The sequence below is a fragment of the Lissotriton helveticus genome, chromosome 6, assembly GCF_964261635.1.
Source record: "Lissotriton helveticus chromosome 6, aLisHel1.1, whole genome shotgun sequence".
Taxonomy (NCBI): Eukaryota; Metazoa; Chordata; class Amphibia; order Caudata; family Salamandridae; genus Lissotriton; species Lissotriton helveticus.
The window spans coordinates 1,264,775,118-1,264,803,022 of record NC_136067.1 but is presented as its reverse complement, the minus strand read 5'-3'; the positions used below and the strand labels follow the sequence as shown (position 1 = coordinate 1,264,803,022).

Genomic DNA, 27,905 nt, shown 5'->3' with positions numbered 1-27,905 from the left:
GATGGGCCAAAGACAACGACAGCCAGCAGGTCTGCCACCCTGTTCCTGCTCCCGGACGCAGATATAAGCGGTTGCAGCCTGTGGAGCGGGAGCCCACAATGTATGTTGCAGCGTGTCCTTCCACACCAGCAGTGCTTCCGTTATGCCCTTCAGTACGGCTCGTCTCCCCCCGGCCTCAGCGACAGTAGTCCTGGGCCTCGGGCACGGATAAGCGCCTGGGAAAATGGCGCGCTGTTTCACATTTCTCTGGCACCCCAGGCCGCAACAGCTCCGAGCGGCGGGCAAAAGTAGCTGTGCTGCACTCACCGGTGTACGACAGGGCCCGCCCAGGAGTTCATAGCACACTGTATCACCGCAGGGCGAGGGGACTCCAGCAGTGACACCCACCGCCAGCCGCCTCCGCCTCCGCCTCCCCCTTCACTTGGCTAGGGTGCCGATCAGGCTCTGTCGGATTGACTCTAAACTCGAGGCCCTGGCTTGCCTCGCCTCACCAGGCTTCAGTCTGTCGCACACCGACAGCACCTCCAGAAACAGTCCTCCGCAGTCTAGGACCAGATCGCCCAGTGCTCTGCGCCTTCCGCCACCTCAGCTCGTGGACACGGGTGGGAAGGCTGCCGGATTAGTATACGGATCGACGGGGTTAGTTCAGGGATTACAGAACCTCCCTAGGCTGCGGACATTTTCATCGGCTGCTAGCTACGCCCCCATCACATAGCTTTTAATGAATAACTGTATGGGGTCTTATGAGGAGCAACAAGCGCAAAGTGCCTATTGCATTGCTTGTCGTCCCATGCCAATGTCCTAGTAATCCAGGATTGATTTCTCTTTTGGGATGTGTTCTATGCTGATAGGTATGTGGTTATTTCTGATCAGTTATGGCAAGGGGCAAACTAATAACTATTGTCTTTTGGCGTGCTGACCAAATTAATATCATGGGCCTCATTTACGATGTTTTGGAGCAGGGCAGGACCGCAAAGACTGTTGTAGCGCTGCCCTGTGTCAAAAGAAAAGGGCAAGAATGTGTTGTATCTATAAGATACGGTGGATTCCTGTTCTTTTCCCCTGCACTGGCATAAAATGGGCTGCCACGCGCCAACGCAGGTACGCTTGCGCCATGATGCAAGGATGTCTGCCTTGTAGGGGTGATTGTTTTTGGACAGGAAGGGACCCCTTACTACAGAAAAACAATCACAATAGGTGTTTTCCTCTTTCTATGTGTGCTGAATTCTGATAAGGATATTTTTCCTCATTGTGCCTCCCTAGTGCCACCCCTGGGGTGATGTTAGAATCTGATGCATTCCCAGGTTTACAATTCCTAGTAAATCTGGGAATGCTTCAGATTCAATAGGTGTTGCGTGGGAACACCCACAGCAACACCCATGAAACGCCCCTTTTACTCAGTGTTCTACCTGAAAGGAGCACATATTTACGAGGCTGTGAAAAGTCACACAAAGTGGCTTTGCGCGGCCTTGTAAATATGCTGCGGCACATTGCACCACAAGAGCGTCAAAAAAGAGTGACGCTCCGGCGGTGCAAAAGTGCTGCTAGGGGCCTCGTAAATGAGACCCCATGTGGATAATATTTTTAAGCTCAAGAAATTCTATCCAGCTTTTTAGTTGCCTTAGTAGTTTTCCTAAGTAGAAGGCTATTCCCAGTTGTGGGTCCCCCTATCGATTTGACAATGGACCCAAGTTGAACAACACTGATGATGCCCAACAAGGTTAAAATCTCTTTGTAGTGCTTGTATTGCTGCGCAGAGGGCATTTGCCCAATGCATGTGTCTTTTCTCGTTATGGAATGCCACAAAAGAAAATGAAATCAATGGACGCATATGGATGCACATAAAGAGAAGACCTGATCATTTCCATGGTCCATTTTTAATGTTTTCAATGAGTCTCTCAAAGAGGAGGACGTATGCCTTCATGAGTATTTATCTCTAGGTCGACAAATGTAGACATGTATGCCCATGTGTAGTTACTTCTCTTCCTGAATAGAAGGGACAGGGGCTAGTAATTTTACAAGGTTGTACTTCTGGGAGGGATAAAGTGTGAACTCAATTTGGTTGTCATGTTCTATAATGGGATTGACACGTAGAAGGTATTGAACAGGAATGATGCCAGAGGAATCTTTTGGTGTCCCAGAGAAGGAAATGTGCACCAAGGACCAGGTGTTTTCTATTGTCTCTGCTTTGACTCTTTCATGAGCAGCGAAAGGCAAAAAGTACACTGAACTTACAGGAAGGTAGTGGCTGATGAGTAACATGAAATTTCAAAATGTGCAGCATGATACAACTTTTTATTTTGCAGAATATGAATAGAGGTATATGTGACAACATGAAGGAGAGCTCCAGAGCCCAACAAACTCATTGGTTATAGCCATCTGTGGCTAAAACATTTAAAACATCTCTACTCTGATAGGAACCCTCATTACAAGTCTGGTGGAGCGGAATTATGGTGTGGAATTCCTCCCAGATCACAAGAGAGCCAGAGATCCTGTACCCAGATTTCCCAGGTGTGGGAACAACCGACCCAATTTTATCGGCCAGAAAAATGGGGGGCATGGGCGTAGGAAGTGTGGGGGACGCGGGGGATATATCCCCCTCCAGATTTTGGAGTGGGGGGGACATGGGGGACAAGGGTGGGGGGACGAGGGGACAAAAGAATTTACCCTCTCCCTTCTGTAATTCAGCAGGGCCATTAGCATGCGAAAGCGCTACCTAATGGCCCTGCACTTGACCTGCCTGGAGTCAAAGAAGCCACCCGTCCGGAGTCAAAGAGGCCACCCGCCCTCTGCCCTTTGTTATGCTGCAGGAAGGCTGGGAGGCCTGGGAAGGGTAGAGAAGGGGAAAAAACTGTCTCTTTTCCTTCATACCCATTTCTGTCTTTGTCTCAATCCTCCTTAAGTTCTGATTTCAAGAGCTCTTATTACTCTCTCTTGCATCTCCTTTTCTTCATTTGTTTCTCTGTGAAATGGATCCAAAATAGGCGGACACTGGCTGGATATTTCCTCATTTACTGACCGTTTTATAATTCCAAAGAAAAACCTCGGGACGGAGAAAAATAAAATGAAATACCTAAATTAAGCAATACCGAGTGGTCAGCAGACAGGCCAGATTGTTATTTACACCCACACACATTAGAACCACCTTACAAAGTTTGCCAGTGAAAGCGCTACTTTCTTTTTTTCTTCTTTCTTTGAACAACATTGTTTTCCCACGGGAAGTGCACCATTTCTAAAGGGACTGAGTAGAGAGTGAATGTTTAATATGATCGTTTTCAACTGTTTTAATTATTTTAGCTTATAAAATGTGCACTGCGGCTCTGTGTTCAGGGATGTGATTTTTTTTTTAACCAAACTTATATTTTGAAAGGATATGAGCAATGGACATTGAAACGGGTCCCTTCCTGGTCCTGTAGCCATGTCCTGAATTTTTCAGGCAAAATAACTTACTGATTTCTGAATAATGAGGTTAAAACTGTTACGGTAACCATGTTGTTCCTGAATACATTTCACATGATTTGCTTATTCTTGCATTCCTTATGAGTGTTTGCTTTTTTCAGGGTGTTATTCATTTTTTTATCAGGCAGCATTTTACTGTTGTCTAGTGCATAATTTGAATTTAGTTGCAGCACAATTGAGTTGTAGCTGAAGGCAGTGCAAGTTTCTCTCAGTGGGGCACTATGGTGTTCAGAGTGGGAGAGGATGTGGCACTCTGGCTAGAGCTGCTGAATTCGGAACTGGAGCACCATTTTCAGCCTTCATGACCAGTCCACCAGACCACACTCCTGACAGAGCTCATTCCGATGCTACACCTTAGAAGGCCCGATAGACCATAGAAGCCCTGGTGTCTTAGCACCCGCAGGTGGACCCCAATGGTGGCAAGTGTGAGTTAACCTGGAACGCCTGTCCACCACAATCCATACTGCAGTTCACCTCCAGTCTTGCGAGCAGGCATACAAAGAAGCACACCCTAGATCGACAGTGACTGTCACTGAGGTCACAAGATCCTTGAGGCCAGTCCACCGCACCCATTGGTACCTCCATTGGCCTTTTTCAGCAGTAGTGGTGCAACTTACCAGGGGTTGGCAATGAAGGATTTGCATGCACACCAAACTTAGGAGGTGATTATAATGAAGGTGGAACTGCCACGTCACCCCGTCATTGGTGACTGCATCAACGCCAACCATATTACAATGGCGGGTGCTTTCCTGGCGGTCGGAAAGACCAACCGCCACGCACCCAACTGGCTCCTTGAGCCCGCCAGTGCGGCGGAGGGGCTCTTGGTTCCTACAATGCTGGTGGTGCCTACCAGGCACCACAGTAGGGCTTACGATACCCCTTACCCGCCAGCATATCCATGGCAATTCACCCTCCATGGAAAAGTTGGCGGAAAGGGACATTGGAGGCCCATAGCGGGCCACTTTCCCCTCAGCCCCCAGACATGGGACCTGGCAGATCGTCCGCCTCCCCCTTCCGCTCCAAAACCACCGAGATAATCTGCGGCGTACCCCACGGCTCATCCCTCAGCCCAACGCTGTTCAACGTCTACATGGCACCACTCGCCCACGTCGCCTAGCAGCACGACCTAAACATAATCTCTTACAATGACGACACCCAGCTGATCTTCTCGCTCACCAAGGACCGCCATACTGCCAAAACCAACCTCCACGAAGGAATGAAGGCTGTCACCGACTGGATGAGGGACAGCCGACTGAAGCTGAACTCGGACAAGACAGAGATCCTCATCTTCGGCTCAACCCCATCGGCCTGGGACGACTCTTGGTGGCCAACGGCACTAGGAGCACCCACCAATCACGCAAGAAACCTAGAGATCATCCTCGACCCCACACTCTTCATGACAAAGCAGGTCAATGCCGTCTCCTCCACCTGTTTCAACACCCCCCGCATGCTTCGCAGGATCTTCAAGTGGATCCCCACCGAAACTAGAAGGACGGTCACCCAAGCCCTCATCAGCAGTAGACTGGACTACGGAAACGCACTCTATGCAGGAGCCTCGGCCAAACTCCTGTAACGACTGCAACGCATCCAGAATGTCTCCGCGCGACTGATCCGCAACATACCCCGCCGCAGCCACATCACACCCCACCTGAAAGACCTGCACTGGCTCCCCATCAACAAGAGGATAACCTTCAAGCTCCCCACCCATGCACACAAGGCACTCCACGACACCTGACCAGCATACCTCAACAGACGACTCGGCTTCTACACCCCTGCCCGCCAGCTCCGCTCCGCAGACCACACCCTCGCCATCGTCCCCCGCAACCGAAGAGTGACCACCGGTGGCAGATCATTCTCCCACCTCGCCACCAAGACATGGAACACCCTCCCCATCCGCCTACGACAAACCGAAGACCTTCTAACCTTCAAGAGACTCCGCAAGACCTGGCTCTTCGAACAGTAGCAGTTCCCCCCACTAGCGCCTTGAGACCCTCATGGGTATGTAGTGCGCTTTACAAATGCTATGATTGATTGATTGACATGTCAGTTTTTACATTGCGGCAGATGATGCAGCCAGCAGCACCTGCTGCAATGTAAAAGATAGGCACTGCGAATGCCATAGTGGAGGTTGCATTGTAATGCCTATCGTCGGGCCGCCACCTTGAAGGCCAGCGGTCCTATTCCCCGATTCGATGGCAGACGGACTGAAGTCCGCCTGCCTTCGTAATCAGCCCCTAAGTTTGCAAACTTCATAGTCTCTGCTTCATGCACAAACACTTTTAACATGTGCAGCCTTCTTTCGGGCCACTGGAGTTATGCAGCAATGGAGGCCAAAATTATGTTGCAGTGTTGACTAAATGATGCAACAATAAAAAGGCTGCAGCGTAATACGGTGCATTTTATGATACTTTATTATTTTAACATATTTATACATACTAACAGCCTCTGCAAAGCTTTTGCCTCATTAGTTCCTGTGTAACATACAAATTCAGCACAGGGAAAGGTGACCAGTCAACATTTGCAAAGGGCCCTACACTTCACAGCAACATAAGTCACATTTCTTTTAGTAATTTTTGAACCGTTTGGGCTACAAAATTGTTAGATTATGCAGCAGATGATGTATTATGTGGCAAATATGATACAGCCGTAGTTAAGTGGATTTTTTTTCCACTTAACTTAATTTTGCCCCAGCATTGTAGTTGATCAATTTATATGTTCCCCAAACCCAAAAGTCGAGTTTGGGCACAATTTGCATTTTAAAAGCAGTCCCACAACACAGGGCTACTTTTAAACTGACCTCAGGGTTCAGCAATGCACACATGCAAATGCAGAAAGGGCTGCTGGCCTCTAAACTGTCATGCCCTAATATATTCTAGGGACTTAAAGGTAGTTCTAATCTCCCTGCCCTATTATGAACTAGTGCAAAAACAACAGGGAAAGCATGGCTTGGCAGTTCGGGCTGGACTGTTCCCTTGAGGCACAGGGTCAGACTGATTTGCATATAGCCATGTCTGAACTGGGGTGGCAGAGTGGGCTAAAGAATGGTGATGGATCAAACCCAGATCTTTTGACTAGGTGTGAGTGTTTGATTGGTTCAGATGCTCCGTCCATCACCACCCCCTTTTGTACCGCTTTGGCCGCCATAAGTGTGGCAGGGTATGCTCAGACGTGAGTCCCTTGCTCACTTTGCCACTGGATTCAAGCAAGCCGGGCTGAAGACGGCTGGAATGCCAGAAACCGGTCCTAGAGAGCTTGTTTCCGGTCCAGGGAAGGCATGGCTTGGCAGTTCGGGCTGGACTGTTCCCATGAGGCACAGGGTCAGATTGATTTGCATATAGCCATGTCTGAACTGGGGTGGCAGAGTGGGCTAAAGAACGGTGATGGATCAAACCCAGATCTTTTAACTGGGTGTGAGTGTTTGATTGGTTCAGATGCTCCGTCCATCACCACCCCCTTTTATACCTATTATGAACTAGGGCCTTATAGAAGAGGTCATGCCAATCATAGGGGCACACTAACGCATAGTGCACCCTGGTGTATGTAGGTGTTTTCACAGTATCTTTAAGTGTCTCTTTCAGAATAGCACTGGCCCTGTGCTTGTTCAGGTAGAGGCCAGTGTCAGTCAGAGTCAGGTACCACCAGTACCAGTCAGCAAAACGTTGGGGAGTGCCCAGGGCACAGGATGGCTTTACAACACTAAAGAAGCACACACTCAGACTTTAAAGCATAGCACCATGGTTGGGGGGGTTCTCTTTAATAATCAGAATTGATTTCTATCCTAATTAACCCATTTTCCAACATTAGGATAAGGAAATACTGCGGAAAAATAATAATGTTCTAATCTATACCTTGAAGTTTTCATGCAGCTCTTTGATGACGGTTAATAGCTCACTGTTCAATGTTAGGATTTTAACTTATAAACTGCAAATACCAACAGAATTTCTCAGACAAAAGCAGTAACTCACTGACCAATTTACATAATATGCATTTTGTGATCTGCGTGGTACACATTCTTTGCAGCATGCATATTAACCCACTGTGTCTACCTTACCAAGAATCAAAACTTCCACTAGACAAACCTCCGATCTCTCTCAATAAAGAACATTAATCACCAAAGTTATCTTCACATTTTTATTGTTGCCTGAAAATTGCTGGAGACCAGGAATGCAGCAACAGGTACTTTTCAAATCATAATGCACTTGCAAACACGACACCCCCACCCTAAGTCAGCCACCTATTTTTGCTTGGTGCATCAAGATGATTCATATACATGTTTTTTTAACATTTGGTCTGATTACTATATGAATGTAAATAACAATAAAGCATAAATGAAAATTGTGACAACATGTCTGCTTTTCTTAATATTTCACTTCAAAAGTATGCGATTGTAACTGTTTAACGGGCGGTGATTTGTATAGGGTCACTGGAAAGTCCACAAGATTGTCCCTGTCCCCCCCAGAATTTTAGTGTCTCCTACGCCCCTGATGGGGGGAATATTTGGCTTCAAAACCCCCCAAGCCTCTGTCCCTGTCCTTGACAAGGTTTTTTTTTTCTGAAAGGGCGAGCTACATTCTAAACCCTGATGGGGGCACCCTTTTCTCCTTCCCCTCCCCTTCTTAAACTCCCCCTGCCAACCCCGCCCAGCACCTGCTTCCGTCTCACGTTTACTACCTGCAAAAAGCAGGTGGGAAATATACTCTATGGAGCAGGGAATTCGTACGGGTGTTGTTAAAATTGTGCCGCTATTCTCGTTTCATGTGGTTTAACTCTTCATTGCAGGTCCTGGTGCTGTATTACTGCACTGCAACCGTGATTACGGGTATTGACTTTGCACTCTGCCAGGACCGTGTAACTCCTAATGAGGGCCTAAGTCAGGGCCGGACTGGCCGCAGGGGGATTCTGGCATTTCCCCTGGAGGCTGAAAGGGTGGTGGTCGGTTTTGTTACTGGGCGCCGGTCTTCAGCAGTGCTGCAATATCAGCCCCTATAAACAAAAGCAGAAGTGCTTCACACTTGCCCAGGGCTTTAAGTGGGATGAAAAAACTGGGGGGTCTCTCAAAGGGGCGTGGCCAGTATAATCAGAGGCGTGGCTTTAAAATACGCTAAAAATCTGTGTTTAGCATAGTGTGCAGCCCGACTTGTATTTTTCTGTTTCTGTCATTGCATCCAGATATGTGATACAACAAGTAACATCATACCTACAACAAGTAAGGACTATTGGCTTTGTCAATGGTTATTAGTTGCATAAGATAAATAAGCTGCTGTATATAATATTGAAAAAGCCTCCAATTAAAGCCCTGGTGACCCTACCACAATGTTGCTGCTCTTGCGTTTCAAGAAGAGAAAGGAAATCCAGAAAGAAAATAACTGTTTAACGGATTTCCCTTCCCCTACAACGCTCACCTGGCATGACGTCATGCCATAACTTCTCCACTAGTGAGAAGTGAGCAGTGTGAGCATCGCACATTGATGTGCTTGTTTTCTCGAAACGGGTCTCTATCGGGCTCTGTTTAATGCCTTGGCACTTTTTTCCGGACTGCAGTGACAGCAAACGCTGCCACTGCAGTCCAGGAAATAAACGGACCGCCTGTGCCAGGGCTCAAAATAGAGCTCGATAGAGACCCGTTTCGAGGCCCTCTTTAAAAAACTGCCGGTGCCCAGACCCCTCGAGACCCGGCCCACTTAAAGCCCTGCACTTGCCCCCTCATCTCTCCAGGGGTGGGGCGGGGGGTTTCTGACAAATTTGCCAGGGATGCTTTGGGTTCCCAGTCCGGACCTGGCCTAAGTGTTAAATGAACACCAATGTTCCTATCCCCTTCCATAGTCTCTCTCCATCTATACTTCCCCCCTTCCCCTATCTATTTTTCACCCCCCTACCAAAGTCTAATTACTGATTACTCGCTGAAGTTTTTTTTACCTATATCCATATTATTTATGTAGATAGCCCTTTGTTTTCGCTTAGCTGTTTAACATAACTTGTATCAACCAATATGTACTTTTTAGTTTAACCGATCTGAATGCTATTTTATTGAACAAATGTTTTATTCCTGTTCCTTCTTCAAACTCTTGTAAAGCGCACTGATACCCCCGGGCCTACCCAACGCTATATAAAACCCTTTAAATAAATAAATAAATAATTTTCAAAGACAGAACCATACTTACTAGAGTCCTTCCTTGGAGGATTTGCTTTTGCTGCATAAAGAGAGAGATTCAGTTTTAAAAAGAGAGAAATGGCAGTGCATCTATTTTGTTCACACCTTCTAGTGATCATCAGCAGTAAGCTGGTAACTTAAATGAATCAAGCAAACCACATTTTAAATAGATCAGACACGTCATGGAATCTATGGAAAAGGGAGCTCCCTTGTAAAATTAACAACATTTCCATGAAGGTGATAGTATCCAGGAATGATCAGTGATGCCAAGATTAGCCTCTCACCACCACTATTTAAGAACTTTCTCAAGGTTTTTCAGATGAATTTCACCCTTTTTTGTTAAAGAAATGCACCAATCGGGGGCATGGCTTGGACGGCAATCGGAAGAAGGGGGCGTGGCTTGGACGGCAATGGGAAGAAGGAGGCGTGGCTTGGACGGCAATGGGAAGAGTTGCCTAAGTCCGGAGCTCCGCCATCCCCCGGGAATCTAGCGAGGCAAACAGCGAAAAATCAGCACTATAATAAGCCATAGACACATCAGCTGAAATCGGAAGTCGGCAGGAAAGGGAGGTTCCAGGAACAACCAGGAGTGCCAAAACTCACAACAGATGAGACCGAAAGAAAGGAAATCAGAGATGGCAAGATGGCGCCAAAGGGAGTGAAACCCTTACAATAACGGGAGAACACAAGCAAAGATAGCACAGTAGAGCCCGCAGCGCGATAGTAAGAAGCTACATCAGCCGCAGCCTGACAAGAAGCTACATCAGCCGAAATAGTTAGCGGCACAAGCGGCACAACCGAAGGCAATCGCGCAGACCCAGAACCACCCAAAAAAAATAACAAACTGTAAGAAGCAAAAACGGTGACGCAATATGGCGACGGAGGGAGTGTAGCCTCCACAATAACGGGAGCAGGGAGCACAGGGACAGAGATAGGGCTGAAATCCAACAGAAATCCTAACGATGAGAAGCGAACAGAACACGGCAGCGCAACCTGATCACACACTAACCGTCTAATTGCACTGCTAACCAGAGGTGAAGGCGAAACCAAACAGCCTCCTTGGCGCCGCCATCTTGGAAGAGTAGCACGGAGCAACCGACAGAGCGAAAAGAAACCGCAATAAGCAGGGCTAAAATCAAAGAGATCACCCAACAGAGACCACCATACCCCCGCCACGCCACGACACGACCGAAAACAGCGCAGGGCGGGTCAGCAACTGCAACACAAGAGCCGCCCATTCCAGCAACGGGAAAAACAGCAAGCGTACAATATAACATACATCCGACCAGGCGCTACCACGGCCAGGACAGCACGTAAGGCAAATCTGCAATCAGAAAATCAAGCGTACAGGCACCGAGCCTTCCAGAGCGAGAATTGAGCAAGGTCACGGTGGCGCCCCAGCTAAGCAAAACAGACACAGCAGTTTTGGAAAGCAGGAAAGAAAGAGAACAAACTGTCAACAGTCGAGGCTCCAAAGGAAAAGCCAAACTTACCATAAAAAAAAGGGACACCAACCTACTGACAACACGGTGCAACAGCAGAAGATTTGAGCACATACAAAATAAAAGAGGAACAGGCAAAATGGCTGGAGCAATGGAAAGGGGTCACAACTACCAAAAAAGTCAAAACCCGAAGGCCCACCGGATTCTCCCTTTAAACAAAATGCGGACATAAGCAGCACGCTAGAAAGCATACTAAAAAAATTAGCCGAAGTGCACGACTTGGCAAAATCGACTAAAAAAACAACTGACGCCATACAACTAGAACTAGCAGCATGCAGAGCTGACATACACGCAGCTAATAATAGATTATCGTCGGTGGAGCAGAGTGAGAGACATTGAAGACAAAGCACAGCTTACAAGCAAGGCAATGGGAAATATTGCGAAAGCGACAACAGACCTGAACAAACAAGCGGCAGAGTTCGAAGACCGACAAAGGAAGGGAAACATAAGAATACTGGGCTTTCCAGAAGGAGAAGAAGACAATGCAGGATCCTGTGTGGCTATGCTACAAGATCTCATACTGAAACTCACGAACCTCAAATTTGAAAATGCTTTCGAACTAGACAAAGCCTACAGAGTACCAGCGCACAAACAAAGCCACAGGCACACACCAAGACCAATATTTTGCAAACCACTGCACTCGCACCAAACAGAAGCCATCTTCGGAGTTGCGAGAAAAAACCCAAACCTACAATTGAACGGCAACAAGATCATCCTCACGCAGGATTAGTCGAAAATAACTGTAGACGTCAGAAAGGGCTTCCTGATGCAAAGAGACAAACTAAAGGAAAAAAACATCATCTACTCTTTCATTGGCCTGACAAGGTTTAGAGTAAACAACAAAGGAACAACGATAATCTTTGATAACCCGGCAGATCTATCGCGTTGCCAACAACCGAACCACAAGAGATGGAAATGACGACCACAACATCGAAAAGAAGAGTGTCACAGGATAACGAAGAAGAATAGACTAGCATATGACATAAAGGAAGTGGCACAAATTAAGGAACTAACACGAAAGTGCACACATTCAATAACATATCTACCTCAAATAAGGTCAACACAAAAATACCTCAACCTGGAGGAGATGACCAGAAGCAAAGTATCTAAGCACAACAAATCAACGTATCTACCTCACAGAAGGTCAACACAAGACGAACCCAAACCGAAGAACATCCAAACTAACAATATAAAACTCGAGTGCAGAACTAGCACAAGACTGTGAGCAGGAAGTGATGACGTAACCAAGGACAAAGATATCCTTTTAATGACGGGCTAAAGAGGGAACACTAAGTAATGAACAATATAACCAGACTACACTATGTCCCGGGGGGGGCAGGGGACCTTGCTGTCACACGCTTTCAGTACGACATGTTAGCAGGGGAGGAGGGATGGGAGGAGAGAGAAGGGTAAGAAAGGGGGGGTTTGTTGCATCCAGTTTGTAATGTTTGTCATGTCAGTCATGTCTGTCGAGTAAGTCACGTTCAGAACCTTAACGCGCCCGTAGACAAGAAACAAGATCCAGCCAAAAGTACAGCAGCCACTCACACAAGCAGATCTCACTCACCTAACTACTACCACAGTACTCACAAGCTGATAAAACAGCGACTAACACCCCACCGCAATGAGTAAAACAGACACACTGCAGTCCGACCTCAAGGTCGTATCCCTGAACGTCAAAGGTCTCAACCACCCAGTAAAGAGGAAAAAAATATTAGACTACCTAGCAAAAACGAAAGGGGACATCATCCTCTTACAGGAAACTAAACTTTCATTAGAAGAAGCGAACAAAATTAAAGCAAGATGGATAGGCCAGCTAGCCTGCTCTCCAGCGGTGGGGAAAAAGAAAGGAGTGGTCACCATAGTGAACTCCAAGTCCAAATTAACAATTGAAAGAATAGACCAAGATGAGGAAGGCAGACTACTGTTCACTCAACTCAAAAGAGGAGAAGAAATAATATCCGTAGCCAACATTTATGCACCAAACACAGACGACACAACATTCTGGGAGGGGGTAACAAGGAAATTGGAAAAAAACCATACTAACAACCTGAACATCGTAGCAGGAGATTTCAATCTAGCCCTAGACCACACCCTAGACAGACAATCAAGCTGCCAGACTAGACCCCAAGCCTCCCATAACGTCCTAAAAAATATCTGCAACAGATTTGACCTCCAAGACCCATGGAGGCAACAGCACCCAGATACCAGGGACTACACCTTCTACTCCAACCCGCACAACGCATATAGCAGAATAGACTACATTCACATCTCAGGGTCGCACACGCACCTAATAGAACACACAGATATCGCTGCAAGAACGATATCAGACCACTCCTGCATCAGTCTACACCTAGCAGGTAGGCACAACGACCACATTACCTGCAGATGGAGGTTCAACAACATAACGACTGCAAAACAGGAAGATAAAGACACGATTGAGAGAGCAAACAAAAACTATATAAGTGAGAACGACACACCAGATACTGACCCAAAATGCCTGTGGGAGGCCTTAAAGGCGACCATCGGAGGAAGCCTGATAGAAATCAAAGCCAGAAGGGACAGAGAAGCAAAATCACAGCTAGACAGATTAGAAAAAGATATAAAACAACTGGAAACCCAACACATAGACAATACCTCAAACTCGGAGATCCTACTAGAACTTACAGGGAAGAAATACGAATTTAGTAGAATCCTCAGTGAGAGAGCAGGAATGTGGATAAGAAAGTACAAACAGATAAACCTCTGCAAAGCTAACAAGGCAGGGAAAACACTAGCGTCATACCTCAAACGCAAGCAAAGACAACACTGCATATCTACTATCACAGACCAGAACAACAAGACACACACATCCCACAAAGATATCCTACAAACATTCAGGGAATTCTACAAAGACCTATACACAAAAGACGACAACATTGACAAGACGGGCACCACAGACTACCTAAAAATACTTAACCTACCCAAGATATCGAAAGAGGAGGCGAAAATGACAGGTCAAGACTTCAAGGAAGTCGAGATAGCAACCGCCATTGACTCACTAAAAGACAACAAAGCACCAGGCCCAGATGGATATATGGCACCATTTTACAAAAGGTTCAAAGAACGTCTACTCCCAGTTCTGGCCAAAACTTTCAACCACTGCGCAGAAGAAGGGACGATAACAGAAACAATGGCACAAGCCAACCTAATTGTCATCCCAAAAGAGGGTAAAGACCCACAATGGACCAAAAACTACGCCCTATATCACTAATTAACCTACACTGCAAGATATACGCAAAAGTACTGGCCACAAGATACTACCCCAGCTGATTGGAAATATGCAAGTAGGGTACATGAAATCTCGCATGTCGCACAACAACACGAGAATCCTATGCCAAGTCATAGAACACTCCTCAAATTGACCATGCCCGGCTGTCGCAATCACACTAGATGCCGAAAAGGCATTTGACAGAGTATCCTGCACTTTCTTGAGAAATGCCTACAAGCGTACAGCTTAGGGGACGAATACACGAAGAAAGTCATGGCACTATACAAAAAAACGATGGCGCAAATAGCCATAAACGGAAGCTCATCGTCCCCGTTCGAACTAGAGAGAGGAACAAGACAAGGGTGTCCACTATCCCCGCTACTGTTTCTACTAGACCTAGAACCACTGATCACAGACACAATAGCAAACAGAGACATCACAGGAATAACAATTAGCAACACAACAGCCAAGATCGCCGCCTACGCGGATGATCTACTTATAATAACGAACAAACCAGCCCACTCTATACCAGCACTCATGCGTACAATCGATACATATGCCAAACATTCAGGCTACAAACTTAACAAAGACAAATCTGAATGCATGCCACTCAACATACACACAACCAGGGAGGTAACAGGAGACTCAGGCCTAGTGTGGCAACCAAAAGCTGTCAAATATCTTGGCATCCAATTTAAAAGGAGCCTGAGAGGCACCCTAGAATTGAACGAGAGGCTCACTCTGAGAAAGATAAAAGATCTACTTGACACGTGGTCACCCAAGTTCATCACATGGTGGGGTAGAATAGACACCATCAAAATGATGGTAACTCCCATAATCAATTACCTTGCAGACATGCTCCCCCAGGCCCTGACAGAAGACTTCCACAAAAAAATAGACCAGATGATCAATAAATTTATATGGAGAGGGAAAAAAGCAAGAATAGGTCTACGTAAGCTAAGGCTGGGGAAAAAATTGGGCGGACTCAACATAGCGGATTTGAGAACATTTCAGCTAGCATTCATAGCCAGACAGGGGATGCACTGGATACTTCCTGCACAGAAATACTCGCCGACATGGCTAGCCATAGAGAAAGCCATGCTGCATGACACCGATCCACTCACATTACTCACATCCAACAAACAGGCACTCAACAACAACCCGATACTAAAGATCACGAAACAGGTGCTACTGAAGGTAGACCGTAACCTAGAAAGCAGCATCAAAAACTCACAATGGGAGATACTCTGGTCTAACCCCAAGATTAAATACAGGCAGAAAACACTAGACATGATCACATGGAAGAAATTAGGAATTCAATTCCCAGCACAACTGGAAACGGAAAGAAAGCCATACACCTTCAACAATCTAAAAAAAAAAAACACAACCTCCCAGATGTAGAACTATACAATTTTCTAGCTATCAAAACAGCCGTTACAAAATCTAAACTACACAAGCAAACCCCATCCATCTTCCAGTTTATGGATAACATAAACAAGACAGGGCACCAAGTATCACTCATATACAAACTACTCCGACCCGTCACATCCAAACTTAATGCCAAAAAAACGGCCTATTGGGAAACCCAGATAAACTACAAACTTACAGAACATGAAATACAGACATTATGGGCTTCCGCATCCAAAAACATGATATCTCCCGCACTAGCACAGACCAAATTCTGGCTACTCCACCAAGCGCATTGGACACCAGCACGACTAGCCTCCATAGGTCTAAAGGACAACGACACTTGCTGGAACTATGGAACAGAAAGAGGAGACCTAGAACACCTCATCTTTAGCTGCATGAAAGTCAAAAGCTTCTGGAAAAAGGTGCTAGACTTCACAAACAGAGCGCTAGGTTGCAGCCTTAAGCAAACATTCGCCACAATCGTCACAGCACACATCTCACCAGACATCTTCACCCACGAAGACAGAAATCTCCTTGACTTCCTCCTCACTTCAGCAGCAAAAATGGTACTCACGAACTGGAAGGACACAACCAAGGCCACATTCAAAGGGTGGCTAAATTGGGTGATCTTCCTCAGAGGTGCAGACTACCCCCTCAGAAACACACCAGGGAGACACCCCAATAGAGAGATGTGGCCTAAACTAGACAATCAGATAGACTCCTTCAAACCACCATAGAGAAAACATAACCAGAACTCTAAGCTGGTAGGGACTTTCTGTCACAAACAACAACCATCACTCCAGGTTCCATGTTTCATGTTTTATGTTTCTAACTAAGAGCCAGCCAATGGCGACAATAAGTGTTACATTTTACTTGTGGGCCAGTCCAACAGGGCAAACAAAGTCGTACTGCCGAACTCATCACTAATGCCCGTCGCGATAAACCTTCAAAGAACGTCAAGTCTATATGTTTTGTCAATATATGTAACCTGTAAATACCAATAAAAACATTTTTTTTAAAAAGAAATGCACCAATCTCAAGTGGATAAGAATGAGCTGGTGAGGATGACTTAAAACACCCCTCAATGGACTTTCTGCAACACTCTTGCACCTCACTGATCAGGCCCAAACACATCAATATGTCTCTGTGGATCCTCGTATTACCGCACATATGGGTCGTTTCCTAATATTTTGGGCTGAGCATCTCTTTTGTGGCATGATCAAAGATGATAAGCACTGGGATGAGCAACTTCTGTAATGGCACTGAAGAGCCAAAACAATGGAATTGAATTCTATCCTGTCTAATTCCCAATGATTAAGAACTAATGAATCAACTTTTCCTATTCATAGATTTCTAGTTGCCCTAAATATGGAATGGGATTAGTGGTCTTTGCCACCCGGGTTCATGCTGTTCCACAAGCAATGGAGTTGAAAGGGATAGAGGGAAAGTCATGAAGCTGCAGAGTGGGTGAGTGCTTACAGTTTTCTCATATGCTGCTGACTATATAAACAATCATATGTGTAGTAGGGCTGTGTGGTCATTGTTTATTCATACCTGTCCACCTCCCTCATTAATAATATCTAACTGTGAATAACAAATGATATGGCGGTACTTACTGCGTGTTTCCATTTTAATTCTAGGTGGAGGGAATGACGATATGCCTTCTCAAGCTAAAAATAAAGAGATACGGTTAGCTTTTAATTCTAAATGGAACTAGGTCATTCCTATACTTTACATGTAGTGTGCTCCAACCCTCTTGTAATGTTGAGCCACGCGGCCTCAGGCTTCCTTATTCTGTGCCACCTCACTCTTGGCCTAAAATCCCAAAGTAGATGTGGTGTTTCCTCCTATGCAGAAGGGACATGGACTAGTAATTTGGGCTTCTTCCCAGTTGAGGGCTCAGCACTGATATCCCTGTATCTGGTCATGTTATCTAGTGGCATAGACATGCTAAAATATTGGAATGTGATGTTACTACAGGAAGTTGCGTGTGGTAAGAAGTGTGATGTAATCATTTCCATCCATCTCTTTGTGGTGCTCTAGAGAAGGAATGAAGGTCTTTTCCATGCTTTATCTTGTTCCTCCATGTGCTTCTGAAAAGGAAGATGTGGTGACAGGCCCACACAGCATGTCATTAAAAATCGCACACATATACATGATACCTTTTGCAAAGTCCTTGTCAATCCTTTAGACTACAAAAGAAGAAAGTCTGTCGCTGGACCTGCACACCTCAATCTTGGGCGACATACCCTGTCTCCTTACTGTCTGTAACTCTGGAACGGATTTGAAAACGACTTTGGAACCTCATTCTTTGCCAGATTAGAAATGTGCTTCAATTCTTGATAATGATTCTTCTGGTGAGGCCTCCATAATGGGATAAATGTGTTTGTTTTGTTTGACTGGGTCTGGTGTGTCTGGTTCATGGATAGGGTGGAGTGAATAGATGTTTACCACTGGGGAAGGTTCTAGCTTCCTGCCTGCAGTGTCTAATCCCACCCTTCCATCATTCAACGTAGGGTGGCATGGGATCACTAAAGCTTGCTTGTCCCACCCCATCCTATGATGAGTAGTAAAATGGTGGGGTAACATGAGCTCAGCCCCTAATTAACGTGAGCCTAAGGGCAGCTCCTCCACTAGGGCGGAGGAATGTCACCCCACTGCTTTCTCGCAGTGCGAGAAGCAGGAACATTAAACTGTAATAACTATCATTTTATGTATCTGCTTCTCCCACTGCGAGAAAGCAGAAGGGTTTGGTTGCGGGCGGTGGGGAAGGAGTAGGAGGGGGGAGTGGAGTGCCCACTCCCCAGGCAATGACTGTTTGGTCGGTCCTCTGGGCCCCCAAACCAGTCATGCGCACTTTGCCATTTCTCCGTGCAGGCTACAATGCAGTCCACATGCAGAAAATTGCCTCCCCATAAGCCCCTGGCTGGTCGGCGTCCCCACCAATCACAACGCTGCCATTGCAGCGTTGTGAAGGCTTAGGGGAGGGGAGGGAGGCTGCCTGCTTCCTGTTCCTGCAGACAGGTACATTTTTTGTGTTATTAGTAAATTGCCCCCCTCCTCTTCGAACTACCCCCGACCCCCTCACCCACGATTAATGCTGGCCGCGACTGCGTGAGCCTCTTGGTGCCGCATGGCTTTTCCCTCACTTCATTGGGAAGGAGCTTATCCTGGTGTGGCCCGTGCATGCAAGAGCGGTTTCGGGGCATTCGACATTCAACGATGAGGGGAACTTATATTTAAAAAAAGGAAAACCATATTTTCTTTTTTTAAGGTTTCCCTTGTCGTCTTATGTGGAATTCCGTCCACCCCGCTGCCCCCCCCCACATCACTCATACCTGCACGGGCCGTGCCTGAGCTTACCCCAGGTGGCTCTGCCAGGTTTATGACCTCACAGGCCTCAAGGCTGTGAGATCATCTTCCTGGCAATCATTCATTAATGATAGCAGTCTGAACATGCACATTGCAAAGCCTGAAAAATGAGGCAACAGTTGTCAGTGCTTTGGTATGTAGTGATCCACACAAATTCCTTCAAGGTTATTCTAGTGGTATTCTTCATCAGATGGTAACAAGTAGGTGACCTCCAGCTGGGATGCACAGGGCAAATGCCCTCATTAGACCTTTTCCCACATCCCCTTTCTATGAGCATCATCACATGCGCATCACAATCACTAATTCTATACCACAAGACATCTCCACACAGTGCTGCCCTTAACCAGTGAGTATTTTTTGTTTTAATTGCCTTCTTAAAACATCTAAAAAAAACAATTAGGGTAGAAGCTAAGAGGGCAGAGCCCTGACACCCACATCAGTGAGCAGCCACTTGTACCATGTTATCTAATGTTTCTGCAACATCCTACATTCATTTCAGATCATAATCAGCAAGAATAAAATCATTTTACCTTTTACAGTTTTCATTTTTACATTTCATATATCTTCTCAATAGACACATTTTTTCAAAAGACAAAGGGGCATATTATCAAGAAACGGAGTTAAAATTATGGCCGCTTTCGCGGCAGAAAACTGTTGCTAAAGTGGCGATAATGGGCTTGATAATATGCCCTTGAGGGTTCTAATAGAAGTCCATGTTTTGGTGTCAACATGAGCTTCTATTGGAATTCTCAAGAGCATATTATCAAGCCCATTATCGCCGCTTTAGCTGCAGTTTTCTGCCGCTAAAGCGGCGATAAATTTAACTCCGTGCTTGATAATATGCCCCAAAGCTCCCACATCTCCCCTTATTTGTCTTCTTTACACTGGCATTCTGACCCTGCTCTCATCTTGGTCAAATCTCCTGGCTTGGCCTAACGAGCCTCTCATAAATTAGGTCCCCTTTTCTTCAAGTCAAATTTCTTGAATATGTCCAGCTTGAACGATGCTACACCCAACTGTGCCAGAGGCCCCTTTGGTAGTAAACAGGCACATTTTAAATTCCACAACATAACCTCCGCCATCAATCTTGCATTCTGCCTCTCAATTTATTCAATCCCAGAAATCCTCCACTCCCATACTGGAGGTGGCTAATTTTCCATTCTTGACTCTAAACCCTCTCTTACGCACCCCCTTTCTATCTGTCTGACAGATGATCATCTCCTTTTCTGTAAATCTCTAAACACCTTCCTCTTCTCAACTTCTTGAGGAGTCTGCCAGGTATCTCTCCTCTCAGAGAACCCCCCACTGCCAGGATACCTTGTTGGGGAGAGTCGAGCTTTAGAAATACTTTTCATCATCATCCTCAAGAGTCCTTCAAACAGAGGCAGCTTCAAAGGCAGAAAAAGCCTAACTTTTCCCCCCACTTAAAGATTCTTTTCTTTGGAATTTAAGAAAACAAATCAATGAACAGGAGTATCCTCTTCTCCATTGTATTTCTATGTTCCATTGTCCGATAAGAGAGCATCATTTAGGAGCAGTAACTCCTTCATTTAATTTCCATTGTCTAACATTTTCCTGAAAAGAGTGCATGGTGCCTCTTCCCCTGTGTCTGTCCAATCAGGTATGTGGGCTAGTGAGAGAAGCAGAAGGAACACATGCATGGCAGAGAATGGTGTGCATCAAATAATTAAATGTGAATATCCACATTATTTTCAGGAGAACTTTCTAGTTGGCATAGTAGTTTAGTCAATTTTTTCAAACAATGGCCAACGTTTTTCCAGAAGTTCTGGTAACAGTTCTGCCAAGAAGAAAAGTCCTCAGATCTTCAAGACAGGCTCCTCAGACTCCAGTCCACTTTTATAAGTGCAAGGGAATTCCCAAACTCAGCTTCTTATTAAAAAGGAATTTCCAGTTCAAACCGACACACTGGTATTCTTCCAAGTAGGGAAAAGTGTTATCAGACAATGGACCTTCTCATTATTAGGGTGTGTAAATTTCACAGAAATATTAAACAGAATTGTGCAAATCTACACAAAATGCAAATCTGGTATTTGACACTATGTTTTAGTGCAAAAACACGTGTGCCGCAAACAACAGCTGCTCACCCTCGGTTCGGTCGCATTGGACCTGTGCTCTGGCAATAAGATTTTTAACTGAACGCACTTGAAATTAGGCAATGTGGTGTTATGAGGTATTTTGGGAATTTTAAGAGCAAAGCAACTTTACGCTGACGTAATTTAAATTTCATCTGGACCTACTCATTACCTGTCTTTGGATCTTGTACTCACTCTGGCTTAAGGCAGGCTTCACTAGAAATACCCTGACAACAGTTACTGTGGAGGAGATTTGCAACAAAAATCCTAGAGCAAAAATCTGGAAGCAGAATACCAGTAAGCGCAGAAAAATACCTCTCTTTGAAGATCTGTGACCGGCAGGAAGTGGTTCCTCAGTGAATCTGCCCAGGAGTTCTACTCTCCTGTTCCGATCTGGCAGACTGGGTCAACCGTGATACTTTAAATGGTGAACCAGTCAGTCAATGGCCATGACACCTTACCCAATGCTAATGAAGTGCCCCACTCCCCAACCCCAGTTTTGAAGCACTTTCTATCCTGCCTCATGGCATCGCAAAAACTATCCCAGAGTTTTGTTCTCTAGCGCTCTGACTGGCGCAGGATTTATCTATCCGCTTCCGGGGGAGCCCGTTACACTTACGGGTTACAGACGCCAGGGATGCAATGGCGATTCGGCCGCAGAATTAGTGATACTGATGGAGCAAGGATTCACACGTTACGCGACTTGCTTGGACTCATGAACCTCGAATAGTGTTAATAAAATCTAATCAAAATGTTTGTCTTACTAATATTGCACTTTTACACTACACGGGGGTGTCCCAGAGACGCTTGCCTATGTGTACTAAACAGTAATAACGCTTGCTATTAAAATGGCCGCTGCTTGGCGGGAATTTAGTCTGCGCATGCGTCGGTCATAATCATGTGATGTGACGCACTTGCAGTTCTGGTGGGAAAAGTTTGCTCATGCGCAATACTGCTAATATGGCCGCTTTGTCTTCTCATATGCTCCGTGCTTGCAAAGCTGCTATCGCAAAGGTACTTGTTATGCACTCACCCTAACGCTATAGTTATATTAAAGTAAAGGGGTATAGAGTAGCTATTCATGGTATACAGTGTATTCATTTTTTCTGTATTTCTAAATTGTTTTCGCTTACTTTTCATGTATCGTATTCTGAGGGGCCTGAGGAACACTCGCGATTCCATATTGACCAGCCCTTCTGCGCATGACAGTCTTCTGCCAGTGGCATTGAAAACTTGCCAACCCGAAGTCCCAGCCAAGATGTGCCTGGGAAGATGCACCTTCGCCTAGCAGAAGAAGCTGAACTGTTTTCAATGTATCATAATTCATAGATGTACTATTGTAATAAGAGAGTTAGGTCATGGGAACCCCAAATTCAAATAGGCGTTCCCAGATCATGCAAATGAAGTCTTGTAAAAGTGAAATGTGGTTGGTGTGTTGACCTATCCTACTTGAGGACCAATCGAAATTGGGGATTCTTATACTTGCAACATTTTGGGGGTGGTACACTGACCCGAAAACAGTATAACTAGCCTAGGTTTAGCTAGAGAAATCGTCCGACTTGTCCGAATAGCTGACCTGTCACTGACCCAACGCACTCAATAGGTGACTAATACAGACTGCTGCGGAGCACTCTGTCCGTAATTTCCAGAGACCCAAGCGGGGTTTTGAACCTGAAGTGCTGGCGGAGCACTTGGCTGGGGAATTCGATAACCCAATCGGGGTTTTGACTGATAGCTGCAGAGAGGGTGGAGCGCAGGCGTTGCTTCCGAACTGCGGGTGCTGGTCTTACCTTGGTGGTCCCGTCCTGATCCTAACTTGGTTTCCCTGTCCTATCCTGGGGCGTCCATTCTGCACCTGCTGGCCTACTGGCGACTGTCTTCCCTTGGGGTTCTTCCCGTCCTTAACTGACCCGTGGCCAGGATTGGTCTTCACACCATACTAGGTAAATATAGTGCTGAAAGTCTACATCTTCTATATTTCCTTTCTTTGCTTCAATAAAATCCTACTCTTGCATATTTGATTTTTCCATGCTTTTGCACCATTAAGTGAATAAGTCATACATTATTGTTGTTATACTAGCATGTTCCATATATCACCCATCCTTTAAAGTATAATCCTGTTTTCAGTTCCTGATATATAGATGTTCCTTTTGTTTACCCTCCTTTAGCAAATTATAATAAATCTGCATTGAAATAGTAGTGTGTATGTGCCACTTCCACCCGTCCTAATAGTCCCATGTTATCTTTCGAGTCTCCATAGACTGATACAATCTTGTACTATTCTGGTCTCCCCGTGCTTTAGCTGTTCCATGCCTAGTCTAAATCTGAAAATTTCCTACTAGCATGTTCCCTGTTCTTACCTTCCTTTAGACTCATCAAATGGTTGGTCTCATATACTTCCTTTATGGATACGTGCTCTTTGTAATCTTGGTTATTTATTGCTTACTTATTGTAAATCTTATGCTTACGGAATCTGATGAACTTTAGATAAAGGTTTTAAACTTTTCTTGAGTCTGTGGTCATTATATGAGTGCAAAGAAAATTACAATAGTTGGTATTTGGTGTCTGCCTTTCTTTACAGCGAGCTCCCTGATCCATTGTAGTCATAGGTACCTGTAACGGTGGATTGGTAAATCGGGTACACTGGAAATAAAATAGGAAGGAACTGGGATACTGGTAGTAGAGTGTAAGGTTACCCGATTAATAAATATGGAAGATTGAATTTATGGGCCCAATGCGTATATGGTAAATTTGTGAGTCGGGTGACCTGCGCGCTCTATCAGTATTTTTCTGGTAGCAGAGCTATGGTTAGGGACTAGTTAAAGATAGGTAAGGACTAGTTAAGATAGGTAGATAGGTTATATGCTGCTAAAATGTATTTTGCTGTTAAAAGATTGATCAATCGTACTGCTTTAAAATTGCTTTGAAATGTTTTGAAATGTTTGAAAATTTTCTCTGAAATGCTGCTATATTTTATATGTAATTAACAACTCGTTAGTAATTGTTATATGTTGTCTGGAATCCCCGGGGCAGAATAGCGAGCGGTGAGGAGAATCCACTTCGCTCTGAGGTCAGTGGCTCGAGGAAAATTAGTGCATGGTTAGGCAGAACTGGAAGCGCTAATTAGGGTTTCTGTATGAATAGTTGAATAAATGATAGCAACGAGTTTGCTAATGAAAGTTCAGTTGTGATATAACCGTCACACGAGAAAGGAGTAGTAGGTTCATCGTAGCTTCAGTGATAGCAAAGGAGTTCGCTAGTGAAACTTTAGACTTAGTATATAACCCGGAAAGAGTGGATGAGTCAAAGAAGGAGCAGGTTCTCTAATGCTTGAGTGAAGGGTAGGCAGAAGAGATCTATCCGCAGTGTATGAAAAGTAGACCGAAGAGGTTTACTTGCAGTAAAACAAATCTATCTTTCTAGACACTCGAGTACAGTGGCGAATGTTTTTACGTTGTAAATTAAATAAAGCACTTGCACTTTAAGAAAGAAATCAAGTTTCCGTTACCTTGTGAAGGAGGGAGTCAGTTGCGGAGCTGCTCTGACGTCACTCTGTGCCGCGCTGGGATTGGTAGAGACAGCGGGTGTGTAGTGGAGCTGGTATTGTAAAGGAGGGGTGAGCGCAGAAGCGTGAGAACTTGTCTCACGAAAAGGCCGCGCACCCATTGGTCAGAAAATTTTACAACCACCGTGTTGATTGGTTGTTGAAAATAAAAGACGCATTTGGATTGGAAGTGATTTTGTAAACAGAGTCGCTTGGGAAAAAGTATATGTGGCATACGTATACTCCGGAGACTAGACCCGATCAAAGGTATCTAGGGTTTGGAAAAGATAAGTGGAAAAGTAATAGATACGACATTATGTACGGAAACAAGAGGAAAATGACTTTAATAAGCAAAGTGAAAAATTATTTCAAAAGAGACAAGCCTATCTAAACTAGAGAAGGAGTTGTTATCCCACCTCCTAATACTCCCGCATCTTTCATGATGTTTGATAAAGGGTACCACTCTTGCGTATGGTTGGAAAATTGGGGGGAATACACAAAGAATGACGGAATTTGGGCATTTCCGTTGGATGGTACATTTAATAGCAGAATTCTATTCAATTTGAGAACCCGAATGAATGATTTGCACCCCAGACCCAGATTGACACAGTACGAAGCCTTGGAGGAATGGGAGATAGAGGCTTTTGAAAGGGACAAGCCCCGAATGGATAAAGGGTTAATCAAATGGTATCCTAAAGTGAAACCCGAAACCCGAGAGAAAAGAATGAAACAGTGGAGACAGAATATGATAGTAGACCTTGGGTGACCAGTGGGGATTCAGATGACGATTTGTTGGATGACTTGTTCATGAAAAATCCACCTCCTTATAATGAAGGACCCCGATCCTCTAGCGTAGGGGATGCTTGCCTGAGACCTCCTTACCAGGAGGGGCCTAGACCTGTAAATGTAAGACGGCTGTCAAATACCTCCTTATCCGGAGGGGCCGAGACCTTTAAGCACAGGAAATCCATTCATGAAACCTAATTATGGTGAGGGACCAAGTATGACACATCCAACTGCCCCAACCCTGACTCCGCAAATAGTACCTGAAATAAGCCTGGAAAGAATACTGCAGGAGAGAGAGCGAGAGGCATTAATTAAACAGAGAACAGAATTAATTCAGAAAATCTCCCAATTAAACACCAGTCCTGAAGCTTTGACAATTCCAGTAACCATCGGACCAGTTGTTCCTTTGTATGGGGATAAACAGGGGTGTCCAAAGACTCCAATTATTACCCAAGCTGTAGTGCAGCCAAGAAAAGAACCCCTAATTGTAGATGATCAGGAGAGTGAATGTGAGTCTGTGATTTCCTTGATGGACTTACCGATAAGGGAACCAGAAAAGGGTTCAAGAAAGAAGAATATTCCTTTCAGTTTAGGAGAAGTGCAGATTGAGTCAGCTTCTGGTACTAGAAGTGCCACTGTAGTGACTCCTGAAGAAATCGAGAGATGGAGTAGAGAATTAGAGAAGCAAACTCCTCAGTCAAAATCACTAGATATTTACAAATTAAGAATAGGATTAGAAGAACTGATGGCTGGAAATGTGGGGTTAGACAGACTAAATACCTTTTCCGAGGAAGAACTGCTGTTTATCTTCAAGAGTATCACTCGTAATACCAGAGTGTTCCATGAGAAATTAGTGGACACCGCAGCTAGAATGGGAATAGATATTGGGAAATCTAAATCGTTGCAAAAACCCTACAGAGCAGAGTTCTCGGATAAAGATTTAGAAAATATGAATGTGTCAGGGAAAAAGGTACAGATCAGAGAATTGTTGAACCTGTTGCAAAAGTGGGGAGAATTAGAAAAATGAAAAGCCAGGTGGGCAAAGAAAAAGGAGGAAATTAAATCAAAGCAGATGGCTTCCGAGTTCGTCTTAAAGGAAGCAGACAAGACAGAAAAATTATATCCCATGCGAGAAGTGCCAGGTGGAAAGTATGTGCATGTTCCATGGTCCCGACAGGATATTGTGTCCTTTACCAATGACTTCCCAAAATTACGAGAAAAGCCTGTAGATTGGTACAGACAGGTAGAAAGGTTTGTGAAGGTACAAAAATGCCTGTGGAAATATCTGGATGGGTTTTTCGATATCGTAGTTCCCGTAGATTTGTGGGCAGAATGTAAAATTGCCATTGGGTGGCCTAGTGAGGAATTCCCGAGGGACCCTATTACAGGGGCTCCTTCTGATGAGGTAATGAAAAAATACCAGCAAGTAATGTTACATCTGAAAGGGAAAGTGCCTGCAAAGGAAACTGATTGGACCCGAATAGATAGAACTACCCAGGATCGGGATGAAACTGTGCATTCCTATTATGAAAGACTGTTACAGGTGTTCAAAATGTACAGCGGTATAGATAACATTGAGATGAAGGACATGACCCATTTCATTTACAGGTTTGTAAACGGTTTAAGACCTGAAATTTGCCAATGGATCAAAGACAACAAAATCTGTTGGCCGTCTAAGAAAATTGATGACGTTTTAAGGTATGCGAAATACTGTGAAGATGAGATGGCTGACAAACGAAAGGCCTTAAAGGAAAAGGTCATGTGGGCACAAGTAAAATTAGCTGAACAACAAGAAAAGCAGTTAGGTAAAATAAATAGTAATACCCAAAACCAAGGTTCTGGGGGTGGAGGGAAGCCCAAAATAAAAATGAGCCGAGAGGAGGCCAAAAAGAAGTTCCCCTGTCACGGGTGCGGACAGATAGGGCACTGGAGAGACGAGTGTCCATACACACAAAATGGTAACCCCCAAATTAATGATTTAAATCCACAGACGCAGAATGAAAAACCAAGAAAGACCCAGCAACAGGTAAAACGGAATCAGTTGCCCCGTGCACCTAGACCAAATTTAAAGGGCAAAGCACAGCAGGGTGAAGACATTGAGATTTGGGAAGGAAAGGAGGATAGAAATGCAGCAACTTCGCAATTTTTGTTGAATGATACTTTCATCTGTGATGAACCCTACTGAGGGTGCCTGAGGGGGGAGGACAAGGAGTGCGTGCTTGGCGCCTCCTTGCCGGTGGACCAGTCAGGGCCATACATTGAAGGAAAGGTTGAAGGAAATGATGTCACCTTTCTGTTGGACACTGGGGCCACCCGTTCTACTGTGAGAACAGCAGAC

General features: G+C 45.1%; 1 long non-coding RNA gene across 1 annotated transcript in view; it reads right to left on the bottom strand.

The window, feature by feature from the left end:
- Positions 1 to 27,905, bottom strand: part of LOC144761701 (uncharacterized) — a 55,605-nt gene that overhangs the window by 5,968 nt on the left and 21,732 nt on the right. The window contains exons 2-3 of the long non-coding RNA XR_013595858.1: positions 17,389 to 17,442; positions 9,621 to 9,650 (exon numbers count right to left, since the gene is read on the bottom strand). This is a non-coding gene — a long non-coding RNA (uncharacterized LOC144761701). The remainder of the gene's footprint in view (positions 1 to 9,620; positions 9,651 to 17,388; positions 17,443 to 27,905) is intronic.